We start from the raw sequence: 26,409 nt of genomic DNA on the forward strand, positions 1-26,409 counted from the left end.
GAAGAAGCTCTTCAGTCTGAGGGTGGTGAGACTCTGGCACAGGCTGCCCAGGGAGGTTGTGGCTGTTTCCTCCCTGGGGTTGTTCAAGGCCAGGTTGGATGAGGCCTTGAGCAGCTGAGTCTAGTTGAGAGATGTCCCTACCCATGGCAGGGAGGTTGGAGGAGATATCTCTGAGATTCCTTCCAACCTAAGCCATTCTAGGGTTCTATCAAAAGGCTGCTATTGAAGGTTGTGGTCACTTCTGTTCAGCAGTAAGGAGCACCATACAGAAATCTCAGATGGGCTCACCTTAACTTCAAGAGACAAAGGCAAAGAAATGCGGGGTGACAAACACCTCTCTTTAGTTTATATTCAGTACTCTTGAGTGTTGTGGACCAGACAAGTGCCTTCCCATCCTAGTGGCACTTGAGATTGTGTCCTCTTGTTCTGGTGCTGCTTGCCTGGGAGAAGAGACCAACCCCCACCTGGCTACAACCTCCCTTCAGGTAGTTGTAGAGAGCAAGAAGGTCTCCCCTGAGCCTCCTCTTCTCCAGGCTAAGCAACCCCAGCTCCCTCAGCCTCTCCTCACAGGGGGAGGTTAAACAGTGTATTTGGTGAGCCTAAGGATGGTTTCCCTCTTTGTCCCAGTCCTGCTACTGAACAGAAGTCTGATTCTAGTTGCACAACATTTAACCCATTCTAATATTTAGTAGAAATCCATAAAAAAATACTGCAGGATGTATTTTACCAATCTGCCCTGGGTTTGGGGTTTTTTTGTTCTTCCTTGACTGTTTTCCTCCCTGGACTATTGCTGCATAGCAGAAGTTCCCCACATGCTTGTTAGTGAGCTGGGAAAAGTGCTGCAACGTTACCCTTGCCTTTAGGCAGAGCTCTGTAACATCATCCCATACAATTAACTGCTTACAAAATGTTTCTTTCTCTCACTGTTGATGGCACATATTATGGATTACTTGCTGAAATTTGTCTTCTCACCTAGGGCAGGAATCTGCTGCTTGGTAAAATTCCAGGACGTGTCACCCAGGCATCAAGGCAGCCTAACACCCCTTAGCAAGAAAAATCCTTTTTCCCACCTGGAATTTCACAGTGATTGATTTTCTACAAAGCACCTCACTCCAAAGTGAATTAAGGGTTGGACTCACCTCCTTCCTGCTTCAGGAATCAAGGACATTTTAATAGCAAAATCCTTCTGCTATGCTAAGTTTCTCTCAGAAGGGTTGGGCTGAGCCCACTGTGGAGGCACAGCCATGAGTTCTGGTCTTAATCCCCTGCTCATTCCCACTCTATGTGGTCTTGATCACGTCATCTGGGGCTAAGTTTTTAAGCATTCCCTCATTTTGACCTTTCCTACCATTGCCATTTTCTTAGTATCTCCTTTTCTTCTTTCTCCCTGCCTCCCTCTGCAAAGCTGTTCTCAGAAGCAGCCGACAGTGAATCTTGTAGGTGTCTATCAACAGCTCTAAAAACCACACCGTAATTCAGTTATTATCCCCTTCCAAGGACTGAAAGCTTCATTCCTTATGCTACCACCACTGGCCCAATCAGTGTGGTGTGTTTTTTCCCCAAAGCAATAACCTGCCTCCTAGCAAATGAAGTTGATTTCTGCACTAAAACTGCCCCAGTGTTGTTGTTTTAACATCTCGAGAGCAGAAGTTTCCGAACACTTGTCAGAGAAGCATTCTCCTTAGAACTATTTACTGAAGAAAAATGAATCAACTCTCCTAGGTTTATTTGGTTAATGGTGCCTAGATACAGTGCTGTTGGTTACATGGGAAATCAACCTAAATAGAACTGTCCTGGGGAATTCATTTAGGAAACAACTGCATCCTACTCAACAGCTTTAGAGATGAAGCTGCCACTTTGTCATCACAAACGTTTCTTAATAGGCTCTGCCTCAAGTATAAAGCATTTGGCTTTGGGGCTGACACCTTTATGCTGCATTTCAGTCTGATTTTATTCAAAAGCAAATAGAAAATGCTTGACTGAAACTTCATAGTGGGAATTCTTCAGTTATTTAATGCATTTATTGACGTTAGCAGGTAAAAGGGATTTAAAGCCTAAGGAAGGTTGGGGCTCCATCCCTGGAGATATTCAAGGGGAGGCTCAACAGGGCTTTGGGCAACCTGATCTTGTTGAGGATGTCCCTGCTGAGTGCAGAGGGGGTTGGACTGGATGAGCTTTGGAGATCCCTTCCAACCCAGACCATTCTGATTCTAACCTTGGTGTTCTAAAATTGGGTATTGTCTTTTGACCCAGATACCTGATCCAGTAAGATGTTTCTCTTGGGATGAGAGAGCAATGTGGGATCTTGACATCTTCTCTTTTGCAGAAGCTACAAACTGACCATGGGACAGATCAAACAGGAGAATATTTCTTTATCCAGAGAAGTCTCTGCTCTGTTCATTTAGCCGTGGAAAATCACCTGGCCTACTGTGTTCAGCCCCTGAACCGTGGACCTACCCTTTGTTATGCTACATTTTGTCCTGGTTTTCTGGGACACAGTTCCAGGCCAGCCATGGGCTGCAGGCCATTAGCAGTTCTGAGTCAGCCAGCACAGCTCACAGGCTGAGTTGAGCTGGCTCACTGGTGTATCCCAGACCATGAGCATCACACCCAGTAAAAAGGGGAATGTTTGCTGATGAGAGGGGAGGCTCCTACTTGGGTTCCTCCTCACTGTGCTCCTTTTCCCTCTCCTGCTCTCCAGGACTGCCTTCTTGACTATTGTTCCTACTGCACCTTTGCTGGGCTGTCTAGAACTTTGTATATTTTGTGCTGACATGGTACCAGCTTGGCTATTTCATTTGAATCTGGTTTCATTTCAGCCTGTGGCTCTTCTCTCCACTTCCTGATTCCCCTTCTCTGCTGGGGTGAAAGATCAGCTGCTATAGTTAAGCCCTAGACAACAGGGTGGACATGGCACTTGAAGCCATGGTTTAGTTAGCCATGAGATGTTAGGTAATAGGTTGGACTTGATGATCTCTGAGGTCTTTTCCAACCTGACTGATTCTATGATTCTCTAAATGTAAGCACCTTTCTCTCTCCCAGCAGAGACTAATAAGGACTTTCTCTTGGCCCTTCCAAGTGTTCTCCCTGCTCATTCCCCTGTCCCCACTTTTTCCTGCACATGCATGTTCCTGATTGCTAGCTTTTGAAGCAAAAGGGTTTCTAATCCAGGTTGTTGTTTCAACAGCTTGAGATCAGTAGGGATTTAGACAAAACAATGCCTTACATACATCTCTGGCCCCATCTTCCTCAAACATGAGGCAGCTTTTTGGATTGAAGCTGTCCCCCTTAGCCATGGGAATCAGGTTCAGGAAAGGCCCTGCCTGAGTGAGCTGGCAGCTAGTCACTGTCTGACCAGGGCACAAGGTTTTTATACTTTCTGTCCTCCCTCTTTGTCTCTTCCATGGGAACAGGAAATGATCAGAGTTACCATGAGTCTCTGTTACTGACTTACTACTGGGTTGCATAATTGTTCTTGGCATTTCTTGGGTGTTGCAGAGCAGCCTGGAGCTATTTCACAATCAGCAGCATCTGAAACCCCCCTGACTGCAGAAATACATTCACAAATCAATCACAGCTAGCCCTTAATCCTAGTTTTCTCTACCACCCTTCTCCCTGGGTGACATGCTGCATCTCTTTGTGTTTGGAGTGTCTTTGCTGCCTTTATTCTCTTTTTATGGACACCTGAAACTCTCCAGAAGAAGAACCATGAATTTTCCTCTGTCTGCTTCATGCTTTTGGGGGAATATTGCCTTTTCTGTCCCCCAGCGTTGCCTAGTTTAGGTGCCCGTTGCTTCAGCTGCCTGGTTTTGGAGTTTCATGGCTCCTAGAAAATCTTGTACTTGTTACAATTACACCAGTAGTCTCTCTTATAACAAAACCTCTTACCCTATTTTCAAATCCCATCAACTCTTATGAGGGTTACAAGCATTGCTTTGTATATTTTACAAGCCAGTGTTGCACAGTTGAGTGTTGAGGCAGTTGATCTAGGTAAACTCCTCACCTGGGTTGCTTAATCACTGCAGTGTGTCCTGAATTCCACTGACTCAAAGGAGGACTGTAAGGTTTGTCATCTGTTGCTGTTTGCATCTCAAAATAGCCAGAAACTAGGGGGAGAAAACTATTAACTACAACACAAGAGGCTCCACCTCAACATGAGGAGGAACTTCTGCACTGTGAGGGTCACAGAGCACTGGAACAGGCTCCACAGAAGGGTTGTGGAGTCTCCTTCTGTGGAGACTTTCCAGCCCCTTCTGGATGTGTTCCTGTGCGACCTGTGCTGGATTCTATGGCCCTGCTCTGGCAGGGGGGGTGGACTGGATGATCTTTGGAGGTCCCTTCCAACCCCTAACATCCTGTGATTATCAGAATGTACTTTACCTGGATGAAAGCATAAGCAACTCACACTGCATGCAGTGATCAAAATTTTTGAGGCACCTCATGAAAAATCTAAAGATTAAGTATGAAATATTGCAATGCCACTTTCTTCCCTCCCTCTCAGAACACCTTGTGTTCTACTTTGTTCTACCTAAAAGACCACAGAGCTGGGGGTCAGTGTGCTTCTCAGGATGCAAGGATTGCTTTGGGAAATGAACCCCCTGGGACAGCTCACACAGCATTTAAATGAAGCTGTTTGGCTCCTGCCTGGCATTCCAGGGCAGGCAGTGAGCTGCGGGGAGCATACCAGGTAATTCCTACCCAAAAGAATTCAAAAGGGAGGTTAAAAAAACCCTACCAAATGATTTTTTTTCCCCCCCCAAAGAGCAGAGGTTCTAATCCTTAAATAAAAGAAAGAAACTATGCAAACAGGATTTGCCTGTAAGAAAATGACATGCCTTGGGTGTGCTGTGGGGCTTGTCCCATGGCCCATCTGCGTTAGGAGGCAGTGTAAAGCCCAGCTCATGGCAGGCATTCACAGGCCTTTCCAAATGCTCAAGTGTCCTCGGTGCTGGAACAATAAGAGAAATGCACAGACATACCTCCCACGCTATTCTGTGCCATTGAGGTGGAGCTAATCCTTTTAGAGGCAAGATTGTAAATATCTTCCAAGCAAAAGCCTAATTTAGGTATCAGGGTTTCATTCCATGTTTGTCGAGAGCCTGGTGCCATGAGATCCTAATCCAAGGCTGGGCTTCTTTAGCAATATTGCAGTGTGATTAACAGAGCTTTCCTCCTGTGCCAAGGGGGCTATGGGGCCAAAGGAAAATGGCAGGTTATGAGAAATAAGATGCCTGTGGAGAAAGAAGGGGAATGCAGAGTGGGCTCAGTCCTTGTGCTGTGATGCTTAGGTTTCTCCTGGTGTCAGTGGATTTGAGTTAAGCAGTTGGTGGTCGATATTCTAATGGCCTTGGAGAGAGGGAAGCAGTTATTTTAAAATCCTAGAGAATTTTTTGATAAGCCTCTGGTTTTATACATTTCTGAATACATGAAGGAAAGTTCTCCTTTCACAGAATCACAGAGTGTTAGAGGTTGGAAGGGACCTCCAGAGATCACTGAGTCCAAGCCCAGACCCAAGCTTTGCAAGCCTAGCACTTGCACTGATGATGTCTTGGCTTCACACCTGCAACCAGTCCTGCTGCACTGGGTGGATCCCCAATACCTGCAGATACATTGTGTTGGACAGTGTGAAAATATCTGTATGTAGTAGGTAGTGCTCTGGATGTGTTAGTCTTGCCTTAATCTGTTCTGTCCTCACCCTGTGTCCTCTCTGCTGAAAATTCAGAAGTATTTATTGATTTTGCTTTGCATGCTGGGCACCTGCATGGCTGACATTATCCTCTTTGTAGTTTTGTGTTGTGAATCATATTTTGCTTCTCCTACCTTTCTCCTGTCTCAACTCAGTTATCGCCAGGAATTTCTTCCATAGAGATGAAGGTGGAGAAGGAAAAGGAACTGTTAAGCTAATGACTCTGTATTGACCTATTTGTTTCCATTTTAGTCTAAAGCCTTTAGACCAAAGCTTTTCAGACCTTAAAGATTAAATTGTATTCCTTGGGGTGAATGCAGATGAGATCTCTGATCCTTGTCAAGGCAAGCTGAAGAAAATTCCTTTCTGATCCCAAATGTAACACAACTGTGCTCTGAGCAGACAAGTGAGATATACTGCAGGCTTTATCTGCCAGTGCTGCTTTGTCACCTCCCTTGGAGTGAGAGGAGGAACTGAGTGGCAAAGTGAGCCATGCCCATGGCATTTCCACTATGTGTTGTATCAAGCCAGTGTGGGGGATCTTGGTCCACATCTGGCCTGCCTTAACAAGTGGCTCAGTCATCACTGCACCACAAATATTTTCCTGAACCCTGCAGGAGGCCAGCTGAGGACCTGAACCTTGAGCTCTGATTTTTATCACTGTTTTAGTGTAGCAGTGGCAGGAACAGGGTGAGTATGTCCAAGCTGGGCACAGGTAGGGGGTCTGTGACAGAGGGATTCTGGCCATGTGAAGGAGAGGCTATGGGTGAGTACACTGACCCTCCAGCCCTCATCTCTGCCCACAGGGATTTCCTCTCAAAGCAGATTTGCTGCCTCCTCTGGAGCAGTATCTGCTCTCTCATTGAACCCTCATAGGGTGAGATCCCACCAGACATGCTTTGGGAATCTGGGATAGGAAGGGGGCTGGCCAGGCTCTGCTTACTGGGGCTGCAGGACACCAGGGTCCTCTGTACTAGCATCTGGGGACCTGGCTGAATGCCCTAGGGCATCTTGAAACATCACTTGCTCTCTGTGCTTGGGTGTCTGACTTGTGCACCATGGAAGCTCAGCTCTCACACCTTGTCTTTTCCAGCATAAGTAAATATGTACTTTCTTTCTCCTCAGACTATCACAGATCTTTTATAGGGTGTGCCATCTGTCTTTGAGAAGCTGGGGAAGCTCAAAACACCTTGTGACCTTCTGGTGCTCCCTCTTGTATTCCAACATCCTTCTCAACATGCAAGCACAGGGATAGAATCAATGTCTCTGCAGCAGCTTTACTGAAGCTGTGCACAGGAATAGGTTCCCTTTACTACTTCTCTTCGTTGTTTCTCTTCATGTTTATTGAAGGATTGTGGTAGTTAAGCATTTAGTAGTGGTATTAACAGTTACTTTCAACAATACATGAGTTGTGGCTGTCATCATGAGTCTCCCAGTTCCCAGCTGTCATCTATATCGCCAGGTTCTGGGTGCAGGTTGGATGGCAGCCATCTGGCCTTGCCATCCAGACCACTCTTCCTTCACACTCTGCTCTTCTGTTCTTTTTATTTCGATCTGCAGTGGTGGCCACCACCAAACATTTCATATTGTTAAGTGATTGGTAAACTATCAGTGTTGGCTCAGGGTTTGGTGCCAGGTTGGGGTGGCCTGAGTGACAGATACATCTCCATTAAGATGTGATGAGACTCATGAAGGAGGCGGTTTTTAAAGTTCTATCCACATATCCTCTGTGATTTCTGCATAAAACACCTTGAAAAATAAATCATATCACCTGCTCCTGAATCCAATGCCCTGCAGTGATCCAAACAGGCTCTCTCAATACTCATGACCTTGTCAACTATGCTGCAGATTCCCTTGGGAAAAAAAAAAAAGGTAATATTTAATGCCTTGATTTTTCTGGTATATAGGACAGTGTGAGTGCCATTTCATCAAGCATCTGATGTATGGCCTGAGGCTCTCACTTAATGATGTGTGAAGCTAATGCACTGCTCTGAAAACTTTCTTTTCTAACCCTGACTAAAGAGCTTTGATGAATGACTGGAAGGAACTGGGGTTCTGGGTAGGCTGATGTGATCTTATGCATGCCACCCTTGTGTTTTGAAAGGGTGACAGATGAAAACAGGCCACTCATTTACAAATGAATTTGGCTTTGAAATAAATAAATTATCATTAAAAAAGGCTAAGCTGAAGGGCCATGAGGATGATGAAGAGCACCTCTCCTGTGAGGACAACTGAGAGGGTTGGGGTTGTTCAGTTTGGAGAAGAGAAGGCTCCAAGGGGACCTTACTGTGGCCTTCCAACATGGAATAATTGTGGCCTTCCAGTATCTAAAGGGGGCTGCAAGAAAGCTGGGGAGGGACTTTTTAGGGTGTCAGGTGGTGATAGGACTGGATCCAATCTAGAGGAGGGGAGATAGAGATTGGATGTTAGGAAGAAGTTCTTCCCCATGAGGGTGGTGAGAGACTGGCACAGGCTGCCCAGGGAGGTGGTTGAAGCCTCATCCTTCGAAGTCTTTAAGGCCAGGCTGGATGTGACTCTGGGCAACCTGATCTAGTGGAGGGTGTCCTTGCTCGTGGCAGGGGACTTGGAATTGGCTGATCCTTGAGGTCCCTTCCAACCCTAACCACTCTGTGAAAACAGAACTGTGACATGTTCATCTGTCCCACTTTGCTTAGACACCGTCAGTCACTTGTGTTCAGGGTTGGCTGGCTTTTTTTTTTTCCATCTGAAGTGATGACAACCCCACAGTCAGAGAATATATAATCATTCTTCAGTGCACTTTGTTTCTTGTACCTGATTTCTGTTTTTCTTGCTGGCTGCTCCCTCGCCAAGTGTCAGCTTGGAGGCAACCAGGCTAACGTTCCAGTTCTTCAGGCGCAAATGCCAATACACTTTAATAAAGTGTGCAGCAGGCTTCAGTACAGATTAGCCAGCCAAATTCCACTGGTATAACTCTGTCTCCTGGAGACCTGCAGTCTGGACCATTACCTAATTGTCAATTAAAATTCCAGTGAGGCAGTGGACTCTAATTCTTAGGACTGTGGCTGTAACATATTATTCTGTGTCTTTGTGAAGGCCATCTTTGAAAATAGAGTAAGTTTTATCCTAAGCAGATCTGAACATTTTCTAACCCAGAAGATACAAAGCAGATGATGGTATGTGTTAGTTTTTCTTATTCCATTCTCACCTATTTTTATCCCAGACAGAATTTGCACAGAGACAATGTAAGTGGACTAAAATGAGGTCCAAGAAGAGTCAGATGAAATTGGTGAAACTTATTTATCAACTGCTTGCATTTTTAAGCAGTTCTCTAGCACATTCTGTTTTTCTTCTACCTGTTTTTGTAGGGTAACGTTTAATCAGCCAGAGCAAAACCTTGGGGTAGGCTTCATCTCATTTCCCTTCATCTCAGAGTTGGAGAAGTTCAGCTGAAAAAGCTATCGCTAAAGTTGATTCACATCTCTCCTTTTGAGAGTGACTCCTTACAACATGTAGTGCACAAAGCATCCTCCTCCCTGCTCATATTTCAGGGCCATAAAAGCATGGAGCTGAGGGGAAGTGTTGACTACTGCTCCCTGGAAGGCAAGCTATTGCTGTGGGGCATGCAGGCTGCCCAGGCCAGGGGATGAGGTGGCTAGGGAGCTGCTGGAGGAGATAATGGACACAGCTGCCATGTGGTGCCCTCATGGCCACCTGTGCAGCACTACTGTGGTTCTTGGTGTCGGGTAATGTGAGGAGCTTCATCTCCTGTTTCACAGGGGCAAGCTAGGAGCAAGAGGCTGAGAAACTGCTGTAGCCTTTCAGTAGTTCATGGTATGAAGAAGAAAGTCAGCAAAAACTAGAGGCAGAAATAGAAGGCCCATGGGGTTCTGCCATTTTTTAATCCAATGCTATTAAATAAATTGTCAGGTTAACTTTTCTTTCAAAGACTCATCTGGATAGTTAACAAAAGACTTCATGCCCTGCAGAAAGCATGTATCAACACTTCTATTAAGTGGCTGTTTGCCCAATCTTTTACTGGATTTTATTGCTGCATTCCTTGCAGTCACTCAGTAGATTCACAGCACACACACACACAAAGCCACTGAATTGCTGCATCCATAGCAAAGAGAGCACAAGGAAGTTAGCAGTGCCTCTGTGCCTACAAAGTGCACAGGGAATTTGGTCAGTTAAAGCTCCTACGAGCTCCCTGGGAACTGCCATGTTCAACTGACCAGCTCTGCAGCTTTGTGCTCTGGTATCTCTGAGGAGGGTGTCACTGCTTCCTCACCCACGGGGCTTGTCCAGAGAGATTGATTTGCCTAATGGGTAGTGAAATCCTATGGGAGTTAGGAGCAACTGCTCTGCTTCCCCAGCTAGAATGAAAGAGATCTGCCAGGGAACTGCAGCAGACAGCATATTTAACAGCCTGAGCAAGCTGACAGAGCCTCCCTCAGCACTCTGGCTTGGCCAGCTCTGGTCCTGGCTAACGGAAGCGGTGTGTCAGATGACAAATGTGGCAAAACACAGCCTTGTTTGCTCTGGGCTGTGTGCTTCCTGCATCTGATTATCTGTCTCTGGGAACCAGGTTCCTTCAGCCCTCCTGGACAATTATAGGAGAACGGGGATGGCATGGTGAATTTCATTTGTACCATGAGATTGCTGGTTCAGATATCATCCCAGGTGGCTTGTAACTAAATAAAGTTACCATTTGATCAGAGCTCTGTCTTTAATATCAACTAACCAGTTGTCGTAGTTTGGGCTGGGTGCCCTCTGCTACAGGGCTGCTTCCTGTGTCCAGAAGTCCAGCCCAGTGGGTGGACACAGGAAATTAGGTTATTTCCTACCATGATCCCTTGCACCACTATAAGTTTCGCGGCGGGGTCTGGCACTTCCTCTTTTCTTCCTCCTCCATCAGCCGGTAACATGGGGGAGAGATCTCCTGGCTTTGGGCCTGGCTAGGCCCAAGGCCACGGGGGGATGGGCAGTCTCAGATCTGGCCAGCTGAGACTAGCCTAGCAGTGGGAGGGGGAAGAAGGAGCCCTGAGGGTCTTGGGTGTACCCTCAGGTAGGGATGGGTTTTCTCTGGGTCTGTTTTTGGGTTTCTCTCTCTCGTCACTGTATTTTTAGTTTTTTTCTGCACGCACTCACTGTTCTATTTAAACTTTCCATCACCTTTGCAATCCGTTTGTCTGAGTCGTTATTTCTGCGCGTGGTGGGGAGGGGGGCCTGCCCCAACCCATTACACCAGTGAAAAAGAAACTTGTGGTTTTTGCCTTGATTCTTAGCAGACAGATACTCATATTGTAACAGCTCTGCGTGGCTCACCTAGAACAGACTCGAGCTGCCTTCCAAATCCTGAAGGGATCCTACAGGAAGGCTGCAGAGGGAGTTCTCCTCAGGGTATCTAGCAAGAGCATAAGGGGGAATGGTTTGAAGCTGAGGGAGATGCAGGGTTAGACTGGTTCTTAGGAAGAAGTTCTTCAGTACAAGGGTGGTGAGATGCTGGAATAGGCTGCCCAGGGAGGCTGTGGCTGCCTCCTCCCTGGGGGTGTTGAAGGCTGGGTTGGATGAGGCCTGGAGCAGCTGAGTCTAGTTGAGAGGGGTCCCTGCCCATGGTGGGGAGGTTGGACTAGGTGATCTCCGAGTCCCTTCCAACCTGAGTCATTCTAGGATTCTGTGATGATTCTGAGTGGAACATTTGGGAAAGCAGCTAACCATAATGCTGGGGGAAGTCTTTTGGTATCAGGATTAGAGAGTGTTGCTGTACTCCCTGTGGTAGAAGACTTGATTTTCTGTTTCTTTCTGCTTTCACATACCCTCAGTTCTCTTTATGTGCTTCTTACTAAGGAAGGAAAGAAAACAATTGCAGTAAAAGACTGAATCCTCACATGGCTGAGGATAAATCCTTCACCAGTATGAATTGTCATTGCTCTGGTGGCTTAAGGGGAGCTTCAGGCACCTGGAACTCTTCTCCATCAGTGTGGGCAAGTTAAGCCCCCAGGGCTGTTACACTCCACAGTAATGATTAATCTGCAAGAAAACTGCCTTTAGCCTCTTGGTAAAGACGCTTGATCAAATGATTTGAAGCCAAAAGTCAAGGAATGGAGGTCAGTCATAGATGAGAACAAGTGCAGCTCTTGTTTGCATATGTTTCTCACAGATGTAGCAGGGCCTCCTACTGAGAAAAACTCCAACACTTTAACTTGGGTGATGAAATAACTCTGGGAAGGGTAAGTCCTGAAAATATGTTTAGCTTCTTTGCCTTGCTCTGTATAATCCTCAGCTCCATAGCAGGAATGCTGTGACCAGAGGCCTACCACCTTGAACCAAATACTGTAGAAATGGAGTTTAAAAGGAATACAAGGGAAATAGGAACCTTCCCCCATGATGTTAATCCATCATTTTGCCTTGCAAGTGGAGGGACTTTCTTACATTCTCTTTGGATAGAGACCACCTGCAAGATGCTGAGTTGAAAAGCTGAGCACTTTCCTGAAGTGCAGACATCAAAGACCACAGTGGAAGGTTTTGAGTATTTACTCATGTGTTTCAGATTCATGATGAAGGCTAGAAGCTTACAGGAGGAGAAAAAACCCCACAGAACCCAAAGTGCTTAGTAGGTGCTTGCAGCAAAACCCATCAAGCTTCATTTTTATCCTGTCCCAGATTTTTCATTAGTCAGAGCCCTCTAAAATTATTTTATAGGCTGGAGAGAAATATAATTGTATAAACAGGGGAAGAAATCATTCCCTTCTTAAAGAGAAAAATAGATCCTTTTATAAATGTTGACTTTTCTTTAGGTAGTCCATAATAAATTAGTGTTGATAACAAAAGCAACTCAAATCCAGTACAAAGAGCCAAGTGGGTGGTCTGGAAATGAATCAATCTATATTTCTTCTAATTATTTTTGTGTGTGTGGAGCCCCTGACAGAGTAAGCCTCTGTGAGACATTCTCAGTGACATGACACTTCGACTTTTTTACCTCTCTGCTAATTCAGCACAGGGTAGTAATGCACTGCTTGAGATGCCTTTGAAAGCTTTGCCACAGAGGAAGATCAGAGATATCCTAATAAACTCAGCTTCCCAGTGTTTATCAGGACAGCCAACATATTCATGGAACTGGGCCAACTGTAGTACAGGAAAAAAGCAGGGCAGGGTTTTGGAGACCTCCTGAAGACTTTTGCAGGTGGAGGAAGGTCTGAGTAGTGATTTCCACCTTGTCGTATTTAGGAGTTGATGTAAACTCACCAGAGCTACAACATCACCCAAAGAAGAAGTGAAGTATGGATCACACCTAATGTGAGTTAAAATTGGTTGTTCTGAAGAGTTCATCTTGGTTAGAAAAGCAAAACAAAAAGGAGAAATAAGGAAGGGAAAAATAGCTCCACATGTGTGAGAGTGTGGTGAGGCCACAGCTGGAGTGCTGAGTTCAATTCTGGATGCCATGGCATAGGGAAGATGTAGAGGTCCTGGAGTGTGTCTAGAGAAGAGCAGTGAGGCTGATGAGGGGGCTGGGGGACATCATCTGAGGAGTAGCTGAGGGAGATGGGGTTGTTTAGTCTGGAGAAGAGAAGGCTGAGGGGAGTCACCACCCCTGGAGGTGTTCAAAAAGGGATTGGATGTGGCACTTGAAACCGTGGTTTAGTAGTCACAGAATCACAGAATCACCAAGGTTGGAAAAGACCTCAGAGATCAAGTCCAACCTGTCACCACAGACCTCATGACTACACCATGGCACCAAGTGCCACATCCAGTCCCCTCTTGAGCACCTCCAGGGATGGTGACTCCACCACCTCCCTGGGCAGCACATTCCAATGACGAACGGCTCTCTTAGTGAAGAACTTTCTCCTCACCTCCAGCCTAAACTTCCCCTGGTGCAGCTTGAGACTGTGTCCTCTTGTTCTGGTGCTAGTTGCCTGGAAGAAGAGACCAACTCCCTCCCAGCTACAGCCACCTTCAGGGAGTTGTAGATAGCAATAAGGTCTCCCTTGAGCCTTCTCTTCTCCAGGCTAAGCAACCCCAGCTCCCCCAGCCTCCACTCACAGGGCTGTGCTCCAGACCCTTCCCCAGCCTCGTTGCCCTTCTCTGGACATGTTCAAGTGTCTCAATGTCCTTCCTAAACTGAGGGGCCTTTCCCAACCTTATTGATTCTGTGATTCTATGAGTATGGGGAAGCTGCATCAGTTCTACCTTCACCAGCCTTGAATTAGCTGATCTTGATCTACTATGTTTTTTGAACATAGTCTGAGCCATATTAGATCTGAAGACTGCTGAGGGAAATGTTTTACTGTTTGAACACAGGCCTTCATGTAAATGTCATAGCTGACCGTGACACCTTGTTTACAGCTGAGACCAGAATCTTAAGCTATTTGTCTTCCACAGAGGTGAAGAGGAAATTGAAATCCAGCTGAGGTTGTAAAGGTCAGGTTCATCTCTAAAAGTAAACACGCTGTGTAACTTCCACATTACAGGGGTTTACAAAATCACCAAGAAATGGGACAAGGTACCATGGCTACTGGTCCAAAGATGTCATTTAGAGAAAGTACACTCTCACATTTCAAAATGGATTAATGTCCCCTCCCTGGAGGTGTTCTAGGCCAGGCTGGGTGAGGCTTTGAGAAACCTGCTCTAGTGGAAGGTGTCCCTGCCCATGGCACGGGGGGTCGGAACTAAATCATCTCTAAGGTCCCTTTGAACTCAAACCATTCTATGGTTCATGATTGTATCATTTATTAACAGGTGTTGAAAGGTCATGGAATGGAAGAATGCTATGTCTTGGAAGGCACCTCTAGAGCTCATCGAATCCAACCCCCCTGCCAAAGCAGGATCACCTAGGGCTGGCCACACAGGAACACACCCAGGCAGGTCAGAGAAAAGCTGGAGGGATACCTGCAGGAGGGCACTTTACAACCCCTTTAAGCATCTTGTCCCTATATTTGGACATCAAAACACTGAACACCTTCTGCAGACACAGGAATGGCTGGACAGGACTCAGTCTCTGATGGTTTTTAACTCTGTCCTGATTGCCTGTGTGGTGGGTTGTTTTATTTACATTTTCTTACTTTTCTGCTCAAGAGCTGTGAAAAATATTTAAAGGCATAGCCTAAAACTACCACAGCTTGCTCTCTACAGCTACCTGCAGGGAGGTTGTAGCCAGGTGGGGCTTGGTCTCTTCTCCCAGGCACCCAGCACCAGAACAAGAGGGCACCAGGGGAAGTTTAGGCTCAAGGTGAGGAGAAAGCTCTTTCCAGCAAGAGAGATTGGCCCTTGGGGTGTGCTGCCCAGGGAGGTGGTGGAGTCACCATCCCTGGAGGTGTTCAAAAAGGGATTGGATGTGGCACTTGAAGCCATGGCCTAGTTAGTCATGAGGCGTTGGTTGATAGGTCGGGCTTGATGATCTCTGAGGTCTTTTCCAACCTTATTGATTCTATGAAGATTCATGTTTCCATGCATTTGCAGAGCCCATGGCCAGGGCTGTCCTGGTGGTATAGCTGCCATGGAGGTGTCTTTGCATAGAGGCATGAGGGTGAGAGCCTTCCTCCAGGTGAACGAGCAGGGATAACTGGCATGGAAAATGAGCTCCTTACAAGACATGTAGGCACAGCACATCTCATGACCAGCTTTTAGGGGCAAAGGGAGCCATGAGCTTGTCACTGCCTCTTGTGGCTTAGCCATCTGGACTGGTGCAGTGACCATCACTTGCACTGCATCGGTGAACCAAGCTGTCTGTGTTTACTGTGGCCTGAACCCTGCCATATAACAAGAGCTAGAGACTCATCCTAAAGTCAGCAGGAGTTAGCTCGGGGAGAAAATGCTGTGGGGATTCTCCCAGCATCACAATTCTGTGATCTTTGCTATTGCTCACACTATCATGATGATAAATAAAACCCCACTTAAGTAGCATCAAAGCTTAGTGCTTATTTTCACTTAATTGTATGGGGCCACTGGGAACTCAATTAGCTAGACAAAAATGTAGGCCTTGGGCAAAAGCAGGGCAGTTCCATAAATGCCTACATTTCAGCAGTAAAATCAAGTTGAAGTGTTAGGCAGATACCATCAGCTGCCTTTCAAGGAAGCTTTAGAGATCAGATAAGGTTTGTCTGGTTTTTTGGGTTGGTTGGTTGGTTTGTTTTTTAATCCCTGTATGGTTTATCTGAATGCTGAGTAAACATCTGAGCTCTACAGCCTATGTGAAAGATTAATGTGGAAAAAGTGGGCCATGTTTACATACATCTGGAAAGAATTACTGCACACTTAGTGCTGGGTATAGATACTGTCATAATTCCAACCTCAGTGACAGAGGAGGCATGGGAGCTCATTAGCTTTTCCCCTTTAGAGAGACAGGTTCAAAACTTTCCAGCAGGGATGCAAATAGGTTTGTTCATTTCTGCTTATTTACCACCTACAGGAGGAGTTCCCCAAAACCTTGTCAGTCTCTGCTGTTAGAGTCAGATCTCCATGGCTGTGGGGCCTGACAACACCTTATTTTGGTGTTTTGGGAAGTGCATCCCATCTCTGTTCTTGAAGCTTTTCAGTTCAGCCTTGCAAGCCCCTCCATCCTTCACACCAGCATGATGCTACCCTGCTGTCTGAGAGGGGAGAGGGTGCAGGGCTGACTGACAGCTGCCCTCAGCTCAAAGCTACTGCACAGGCTTCTCCTAGGGCTGGAACAATTTTTGTAGTGGCTGATTCAGTGACCTGAGTGCTGTAATTTGGACTTGCCTACCAGAAACCTGTGTCCAGCACCCTGTTGCCATTTGGCACAGGGGACCTAATGGGGGAATAGTTGGGAGCACCTGGGGAGAGTGTGTTGGTGGCTAACACCCAGACAGGAGACCTGCACAAGAGGCTTAACTAGGATAGTGTGTAAAAACATCAGGGTTAAAGAAATGACTGTATTTTGGCCTGGACAAGCTGGCTTGGGACCTGTCAATGGCAGGATCTTTTTGCATCAGACAAACAATGGTGTCAGGTGGGCTTGGGGTCATCTGTAACTCTGCCATTATTTTAGGACAGTTAAAGGGAATGGAATAGAATAGAATTAACCAGGTTGGAAAAGACCTCAGAGATCATCAAGTCCAACCTATCACCCAACACCTCCTGACAACTAAACCATGGCTCCAAGTGCCACATCCAATCCCTTTTTGAACACCTCCAGGGATGGTGACTCCACCACCTCCCTGGGCAGCACATCCCAAAGGCCAATCTCTCTTGCTGGGAAGAACTTTCTCCTCACCTCCAGCCTAAACTTCCCCTGGCACAGCTTGAGACTGTGTCCTCTTGTTCTGGTGCTGCTTGCCTGGGAGAAGAGACCAACCCCTTCCTGGCTTCAGCCTCCCTTCAGGTAGTTGTAGAGAGCAAGAAGGTCTCCCCTGAGCCTCCTCTTCTCCAGGCTAAGCAACCCCAGCTCCCTCAGCCTCTCCTCACAGGGCTGTGCTCCAAACCTCTCCCCAGCTTTGTTGCCCTTCTCTGGACTTCTAGTGTTGCCCTTCTACTGGCAGCAGATTCCCAAATGTGTTCAGGAAAGCAGCAGTGCCCTAGCTGGAGCAGGCCATGGGCTCCCTGTTATCCAGGCATTCCTCTCTAAGCATGCTTTTACGTGCAGAGAGCACAAGAAGTGAACACCGTGTCTCGACGGCGCAGGAGGTGCTGTGGAACAAGCTGGTTCAAAGGGAGTGCTCAGCATTTCAGCAGCACCTCTTGACATGACAAATCTCCCTCTCATTTTCAAATGCAGCACTGGCAAGGACATGCTCTGAGAGCTCATTTATTTCCCTCAAGAAGCAAAAGCCACTCTTGTGGAACTTTCTTGATCCCGCTGCAATCCATCAAACCCAGGCTGTGCCCATAGTCTTTTGGGAGGAGATAGGAATGCTTTCCCCTCAAGGCACCTGAAACCTTGGCTCAAATTTGAAATGAGCAAAATGCTAGCTCCTGAAACAAAATAAACCAGCCAGAAACACACACAAAGGGGTTAAGTAGCAAAGATGAGAACCAGTGCATTGATTTCATGGTAACAAAATGGTGGCTTTCATAGCAAGGATTAACATACCCTGAGCTTCACCATCTTGACCTGAATCTCAGTTGCCAGATTGAGATATAAATTCATGCTTCTCCCCTATCTTTACTCACAGAATTGTTGACTTTGGTCTGGATCTTGATTTATCCTGTAATAGGAATGGAATCTAGCATTGAAAGCTGGATTGTGACCCAAGTACAGTGCAGAACTGGGCCATACTGGATAAGATAAGAATAGTCTCATATTCTGTGGCCAAATTTTTGATTACATGTGAAAAACAGGAAAGATCCTCTCACATGCTTGTTGCTAATGTCCCCCAAAGAAAGAGAGTGTGAGCATGCAGCCCAGAAGGCAAATGGCATCCTGGGCTGCATCAAAAGCAGAGTGGCCAGCAGATCAAGTGAGGTGATTCTGCCACTTTGCTCTAGTAAGAATTCAGCTGGATTACTGCATCCAGCTCTGGAGCCCTCAATACAGGAAGGACACAGACCTGATAGAGCAGGGCCAGAGGAGGGCCAGAAAAATGATCAGGGGGTTTGAGCATCTCTGCTATGAGGACAGGCTGAGGGAGCTGGGGGTGTTCAGGCTGGAGAAGAGAAGACTCTGGGGGGACCTAATAGCAGCCTGCCAGTACCTGAAGGGGGCTACAAGAAGGATGGAGAGAGACTGTTTCCAAAGGCCTGCAGTGATATGAGGGGCAATGGCTTCAAACTAGAGCAGAGCAGATTTAGATTGGATGTTAGGAACAAGTCCTTTACTATGAGGGTAGTGGAACACTGGAACAGTTTCCCAAGAAGGTAGTTGTGGCCCCATCCCCAAGGTGAGGCTGGACAGGGCTCTGGGCAACCTGATCTAGTTGAGGATGTCCCTGCTGACTGTAGAGGGAGTTGGACTGGATGACCTTTGGAGGTCTCTTCCAACCCAGACCATTCTGTGATGAAGCTATTTGAGAGATGCAGTGGCTCTGGCAATGTGGAGGGTGATACCCTTTGGGAAAGGAGAGGATTCTGTCTCTCAAAGAATGTTTTTATTGTTTCTGATAGTGAAGAAGATCAGTGTCACCATGGTTCTCTGGCCAAACTCTTGAGTATGGGGAGGCTGTGGTGGAGAGACTAACAAAGGAGAAGGCAAGAGCTCTGTGCAAAAACAAGCACTGGGAGTGATCTGCAATTGTCTACAGGTCAAAGAGAGCAAAGGTGCAAGAGAGAGAGTTGTGCAGAAGCCGATGGGATACAGACATGAAACTGTAGGACCTTTGGCTGTGTATTTCCTGAAACTGGGCTCTGTAGCTTAGGTTACACTCTGGAGAGGTTACAGGAAAGTGTCCTCTCATGCTACAGTCAGTAGAGCTTATGCTCTCCTACTGCAGTTGTCTCAGGACATATCTGCTGAGAGGCCTTGAGCACAGCCCTATGAGGAGAGGCTGAGGGAGCTGGGTTGCTTAGCCTGGAGAAGAGGAGGCTCAGGGGAGACCTCATTGCTCTGTACAACTACCTGAAAGGTGGTTGTAGCCAGGAAGGGGTTGGTCTCTTCTCCCAGGCAACCAGCAACAGAACAAGAGGACACAGTCTCAAGCTGCGCCAGGGGAGGCTTAGTCTCGAGGTGAGGAGAAAGTTCTTCACCGAGCGAGTTGTTCGTCATTGGGATGTACTGCCCAGGGAGGTGGTGGAGTCACCGTCCCTGGAGGTGTTCAAGAGGGGATTGGATGTGGCACTTGGTGCCATGGTCTGGTCATGAGGTCTGTGGTGACAGGTTGGACTTGATGATCTTTGAGGTCTCTTCCAACCTTAGTGATACTGTGACACTGTGATCTGTGTGCATTGTCAGCATGGACTAAAACTCCTTCAACAACTGCTTACAGTGAAGAAATGGCTGCTGAAGGTTGCTGTGCTGAAGTCTCACTTTTTCACTTTTCATTTTTAGGCTAAGAAGAGCTGGTGACTGCACCCTCTCCAATGAAACCAGCTCCTGCTATCAACATGCATAAGATGAATTCTTTGTTAATCTCCTGAATGTACAAGGAGAGCAAGGATGGAACCGTGGAGGTGTGGAGCAGTGGCACCAGGGCCAGGCATTCACCACTAGAGAGTGTCATTCTGCTACATAATTTGACCTTTCCTGCACCCAGAGAAATCGATTCAAGGTAGGGGACTGAAACATATGCAAAAAGCTTGAACAGCATTGCCTGAAGGACTTTCTTTAGGTCTTTTATCAAAAGGGACATCAAGTGGTTACTGTATCCTTGGAAGATAAATGAATTACTTCCTCTGTACGTTGCTGGGCCAGAGTTCCAGGAGGCATTTTGCAAAGTGAGATGTATGGAAATGGGAATAAGAGCTTACACTGAACTTAGCCTTCAGGCAGATGGTTGTGCATTCAGATTGAAATTCCAAGCATTTTAAGACAAGGAGGCAGCTGAGATGCATTTATCTGTATTTTTAAATTTGGGTTTCAGCTCTTTGTGCTCTCTCACACTGCATTTCCTTTGGGCTGACCCTGCAGTTTTTACCTTAAAGATAGGCCCTTGAATATTCTGCCCTTGCTTCTGCTAGCAGGGCTCCAAAACTGCCCTGCTGAAATCGCTGCTGCCCTGTGGCACAATGACAAGCAAGCCACACTTCCCCTCCTAAGAGAAACAGGGCAAATGAATCTCTCACATAGAATCATAGAGTCAATAAGGTTGGAAAAGACCTCAGAGATCATCAAGTCCAACCTGTCACCCAACACCTCCTGACAACTAATCCATGGCTTCAAGTGCCACTTCAAATTCTTTTTTGAACACCTCCAGGGACGGTGACGCCACCACCTCCCTGGGCAGCACATCCCAGTGGCCAATCTCTCTTGCTGGGAAGAACTTTCTCCTCACCTCCAGCCTGGTGCAGCTTGAGACTGTGTCCTCTTGTTGTGGTGCTGCTTGCCTGGGAGAAGAGACCAAACCACCACCTGGCTGCAACCTCCCTTCAGGTAGCTGTAGAGAGCAATAAGGTCTGCCCTGAGCCTCCTCTTCTCCAGGCTAAGCAACCCCAGCTCCCTCAGCCTCTCCTCACAGGGCTGTGCTTGAGACCTCTCCCCAGCTTTGTTGCCCTTCTCTGGACAAGTTCAAGTGTCTCAATATCCTTCTTAAATTGAGGAGCCCAGAACTGGACACAGGACTCAAGGGTACAGTACCACACAAAGGTCAGGCTCTGAGCAACCTAATATAGTTAAAGATGTCCCTGCTTACTGTGGAGAGATTGGGCTTTAGATGACCTCCGAAGATCCCTTCCAACCCAATGCATTCTGTGAGTGTATGAGATGCTGCTTCTGTTTATGGACACCTCTTTTTCATGAGGTTCATGCTGCCCATGGTGGCACCCACATGTATCTTTAGGTGTCCTTCAGCACCCACATGTATCTTTAGGTCTCCTTCAGAGGTCACATACTGAGGCCTCTCATATCTTACTTGTTAAGGAGGGTGACAAAGCACTGGAGCAGGCTGCCCAGAGAGGTTGTGGAGTCTCCTTCTCTGGAGACTTTCTAAACCCACCTAGATGCATTCCTTTGCAGACTACCCTGGGTGCTCCTGCTTTGGCAGGGGGTTTGGACTCAGTGATGTCTGGAGGTCCCTTCCAACCTCTAATGTACTGTGATACTGTGGATACCTGGGATTTCTCTTCCTTGCTGTAACCTCATTCACTGATTGGAGGGCTGACTTTACTAGAGGGCTGAATCTGAGCAAGCCTTTCTCTGCTGGAATTGTAAATCTTTGCAGTGAATTCAGAGCTCTGTAATCCCTAACAGCCATTGGTGTTTCCAAAGTTTTGCTTTCTTCTTCTTTCATAAAAAACAACCCTGCTACAACCCTGCATCCCACATACAGTAAGGGCAGTAATTAATGCACTCATAGCATGTTCCAAAGAACATTCCCTTCCCTGACTGACCATTAAAATACCAAACCAATTCTGCTCAATTCATGTGTCATTTAGGCAACACAAAGCACTGAAGACAGAATGGCTATTAAAAGTGAGTTTGATGTGGTTTCCATGGTGATTGTGCTAAAAGCAACAACAATGGGCTTAAATGTGTTTTTGTTTAGAGTCTCTTTCAAAGAACTTGTTTGGTTCAGGCATGCTGTGTTTGCACTCTGATTTCTCCCAAATCACTGATTATTGTAAGATGTAGCTAAATTGGCATGGCAGTATTGTTCAAACTCTTCCACAGAGCACCAAAATAGTTCAAAGCTTGTTGCTCAGTATTTTTATCCCAGCTGACATGCATGTTAGCATGGGAGAAGGTTCCAGAAAGGCAGCAACATTATGATTTAAAAATCAGTGCCACAGTTTTACATTGGGCCCTCTTCCAGAGTACATTTTGTTCTGGCTGTTTTAGTATAGAATTCAGGAGCTTATCAAGAGACAGCTAAACTCTGTGCAAACAATGGCAATGCATTGGCAGCTTCTCAGGACCCCACAGCAGATTAAAGTGGTGAGTACTTGCATAATGGTAAAAGGGGTAGGGGGAACAACTGATCTACAAGATTGCACTGGTAGCTCTTAGTTTGGCCTTCCTTTAAGAATAATACAGCAATTACTTCATCTTTGAGTCCACCTCATAATGATGAGCCTCCATGATGTCCACTTCATAATGATGAGCCTCCATGGTGTTGTAATGCAATGAGTACAATCAATCCAGAAGTATTTGAGGGGGGTCATGCAGTAAAAGATTTGCAGGTTGAACATCACAACCTTCATTGAGACACTTGAACATGTCCAGAGAAGGGCAACAAAGCTGGGGAGCGGTCTGGAGCACAGCCTTGTGAGGAGAGGCTGAGGGAGCTGGGGTTGCTTAGCCTGGAGAAGAGGAGGCTCAGGGGAGACCTTCTTGCTCTCTACAATACCTGAAGGGAGGTTGTAGCCAGGTGGGGGTTGGTCTCTTCTCCCAGGCACCCAGCACCAGAATAAGAGGACACAGTCTCAAGCTGCACCAGGGGAAGTTTAGGCTGGAGGTGAGGAGAAAGTTCTTCCCAGAAAGAGTAATTGGCCATTGGAATGTGCTGCCCAGGGAGGTGGTGGAGTCACCATCCCTGGAGGTGTTCCAAAGGGGATTGGATGTGGCACTTGAAGTCATGGTTTAGTTGTCATACAGAATCAACCAGATTGGAATAGACCTTTGAGATCATCAAGGCCAGCCTATCACCCAACACCATCTAATCAGCTAAGCCTCTTCTAAAACACTTCCAAACCTTTCCATTGTAGGGGGGTGCAATGCCCTAGGAAGTACATCTTTCTGAGCTCCCTCCTTGGTAAAGGGACAGAAACAACCTCTCCCAGAAGACACTTCTTTACAAAGGAGCCCTGGAATAGGCTGTCCAGAGAGGCTGTGGAGTCTCTTTCTCTGCAGACTTCCAAACCCACCTGGATGAGTTCCTGTGTGACATGCCCTAGGTGATCCTGCTTTAGCAGTGGGTTTGGAGTTGATGATCTCTGGAAGTCTTTTCCAACCCCTAACATTCTGTAACAGCCAGGAGCACCTAGGGCTTGATTTCTGACCTGGCTGGCCCTGCAGAGGCACCCATCTGGCTACAGAGGAGTGCTGTGGAGATCAGTCAATGCTAAAAATAACATTTGTGACTACAGTGTGTCTCCATCCATACTTGCTTCAAACTGCATGCAGAGCTAAGGCTCTGGGCTTACCTGAAGGGAGGAACAAGGTACTTCTGAGCAGCAACTTAAGGTGAGTATTGAACAACCCAGCCTTGGCCCCTCGGCTGAGGAATGAGGTGGGTAAAGGCTCACCAAAGCTTTGGCTGTCACTAAGAAGTGCAGGTCACAGCATGCACATAAAGCTCTCATACACTTTTTAAAAGGCAGACAAGGCCAAACTGTGGTGTACTCCTGTGAATTATCCATTCTGTAGCCACAGGTAGCTTCCAAGCCGTGGATCAAGCTGAAAGACATCTGGGCTCCGAGGTAACCTTAGACGAAAATGCTGCTTTTGTGCTCGACTCAGTCTTCATGGAAGCTGCTCCCCCATAAATGTTTAATAGTGCACAGTAACTGCAGACACCTAGCAGCTGGGCTGTGGATGCTTTTGCTCATAGGCAACTGCTTACTTTGAAAGCTTGAGACCATGCAAGGAAGACAACAGTCTTTGAACTGGAAATAGTTGTGGATATTTCTGCTGGACTCCCACTGCCACCCCTACCCTTGGCTTTGGCTGGCTGTCCTCAAGCCTGCATGAAAATCTGCACTTTCCAACAGAGCTGAGCACAACTGTGCACAATTGTGTGCAAATGCACAAGGATGGTGATCCAGGAATAATGTGTGTGTGTGTGTGTGTGTTCTGAGGCAGCAGGGAGGACAAGCAGGAGCAGCATTGCTTTAGCAGTTGACACCACAGTCCTAGCTTTGTGCCAGAAGGAATATTCCATTTAGGAGAGCTCTGAGTTAAATTCTTCTGTTCCTGAGCTGTCTCTTGTTTAAAGCACATGTACTCAGGCTTTGCCAGACAAGGGCATGGCTTTGCTTTTACTTTTACATGGGATATTGGATTTTGTCTGATGTGCTTCCGCTGGCTGTGATGGGATTTCATAGTCAGAAACTTGCTACAGCTCATACAGGGGGCTTGGAACCTACTGATCTACCATTACTGGGTGGAGATCTCCACTCCTGTCCTGTAGAGGGCAAAGAATTAAATCTGGTTATTTTTGTCAATATTTTTTTAACAGATTTTTTGTTTTCTTAGCTTCCAAGAAGGAAGTAATGGTCCCACGGTGATTTCAAGCCCTCTTTAGTTCTCTGTAGCATCCCGGCCTCAACCAAAGGCTCTGTGTAAACTACTGGTGTCTTGTCCCAGGTTTTTCAGGTGGTCCATCATTCCTTTAGGCAAAATCTGCTACTCTTCACGTTTAAGTTTGTCCTACACCACCTTTGCTATGCAGAAAGCAGTTCCTTGTCCTCTCTGATAGGTGATGCTCAGCCTACCTCTGCCTCGTACAGGGACGAGGTGAGAATTAGTATGGTTAGCAAAATCGCTGAAGGGAGAAAAAAAAACCCTGTGTTTGTCTCCATTAGAAGTACTTCATGTTTTCTTGTGCATCAAGGAAAACAGTCTTACTTTGGGGCAGATTTGGCTCAGGTCAGCACTTAAGTGCAGCCCTAGCTGCTTCACCCATCAGCAAGGCACAGAGATTACCAAGAAAACCGTGCGCTAAATGTCAGAGGGTTGCAGTGACCCAAATAAGAGCCCATACTACTAGCACTTGGTTTAGATGAGAAGGGTCTGAGGAGTTACAAGCAGCCTTTGTTTCCTCTATAGTGGGAGAAAATAAGGAAACTTGTGATACAAGTGCCTGGCTGTGTGTGGCCTTCTCCTCATGTCACCTCACCTGAAAAGCAATTCCTGTGTTCACAAGCAGCCTGTGGTTGTTTTAACTTCTTTTTCCTGGCTGTAATTCTAATGCCTCTCCTGGCCAGGTATTACACACACACACACACACATGTGTAACTCCTCAAGCAGCAAATATGGTTTGTCTCAGACCACACAGCCAAGAACACATGTGCTGTTCTGTGCATCCACCTCTGTTAGGGACAGCCTTTGCCTGGCGAGGTTCACAATAGACATTTGCTGCAGAAGAAACCTGACCCTACCTTTAGTAACTGATGGGTGATTTGCAATAAAGTGTGAAGTGCAAACCAGCTCTGCTAATTGAAGCACTGGGCAAAAAGGGCTTTTAGGGTTTTACACAGTGTTGTATGTACTCTGAAGATCCTTGGATTAGATATTCCTTGGAAATTACTTGTGTCTGGCTACAAGCAGCACAACTTGTTGTCATGGCCTAGCCTTGTTTTCTTACCATCTCTGCAACTGGCCTGCTGCTTTGTTTTGCTCTGAGAGCCTCAAATAAAGCAAACACAGGTGCCTCCCAGTTTTGTTTTCCTCTTTTAACTTTATTCATATATTTATTACTGGAGAGCATCACAGTCTTGTACTTTGTGCATGACTGCTGGAAGTGAGCAGTAAATGAATTCAAAGAATAAGCCAAGAGCTAAAAGTGCATTTTTATTGCTTTCAGCATCTTCTCCAAATACCTTGTTTTACACTTAAGAAATATCATCACTCTATCTTTTTGTTTTGCAGAATCACAGAATACATCTGGTTGGAAGAGAGCTCAAAGATCATCCAGTCCAGTACTGACTGGTCAACACTATGTCTCTCAGCTCCACGTCCCCGTGCTACTTCAACACCCACACACTCTTGTTCTGGGGGAGAAAGCAGGCCAAGTTCTAGATCAGACTTGTGGAAATCTCTGAACTGGCCAAGAAGCCATTGCTGTGATTCACAGACAATGCAGGAAGAACCACTGACCTGGTACGTTGCCACTGTGTCATGGTTTGAGGGTGGGTGCCTTTAAGAAACCATACAGAACCATAGAATCACAGAATTGTCAGGCTTGGAAGGGACCTCAAGGATCAGCCAGTTCCAACCCTCCTGCCATGGGCAGGGACACCTCACACTACAGCAGGTTGCTCAGAGCCAACCTGGCCTTCAAAACCTCCAGGGATGAGACTTCCACCACCTCTCTGGGCAACCTGTGCCAGTGTTTCACCACCCTCATGGGCAAGAACTTCTTCCTAACATCCAATCTCAATCTACCCACTTCCAGTTTTGCTCCATTCCCCCCAGTCCTATCACTCCCTGACACCCTCAAAAGTCCCTCCCCAGCTTTCTTGTTGCTCCCTTCAGA

The sequence above is a fragment of the Melanerpes formicivorus genome, unplaced genomic scaffold (genome assembly GCF_026170545.1).
Source record: "Melanerpes formicivorus ecotype bairdi unplaced genomic scaffold, bMelFor1.0.p_v2 SCAF_4, whole genome shotgun sequence".
Lineage (NCBI taxonomy): Eukaryota > Metazoa > Chordata > Aves > Piciformes > Picidae > Melanerpes > Melanerpes formicivorus.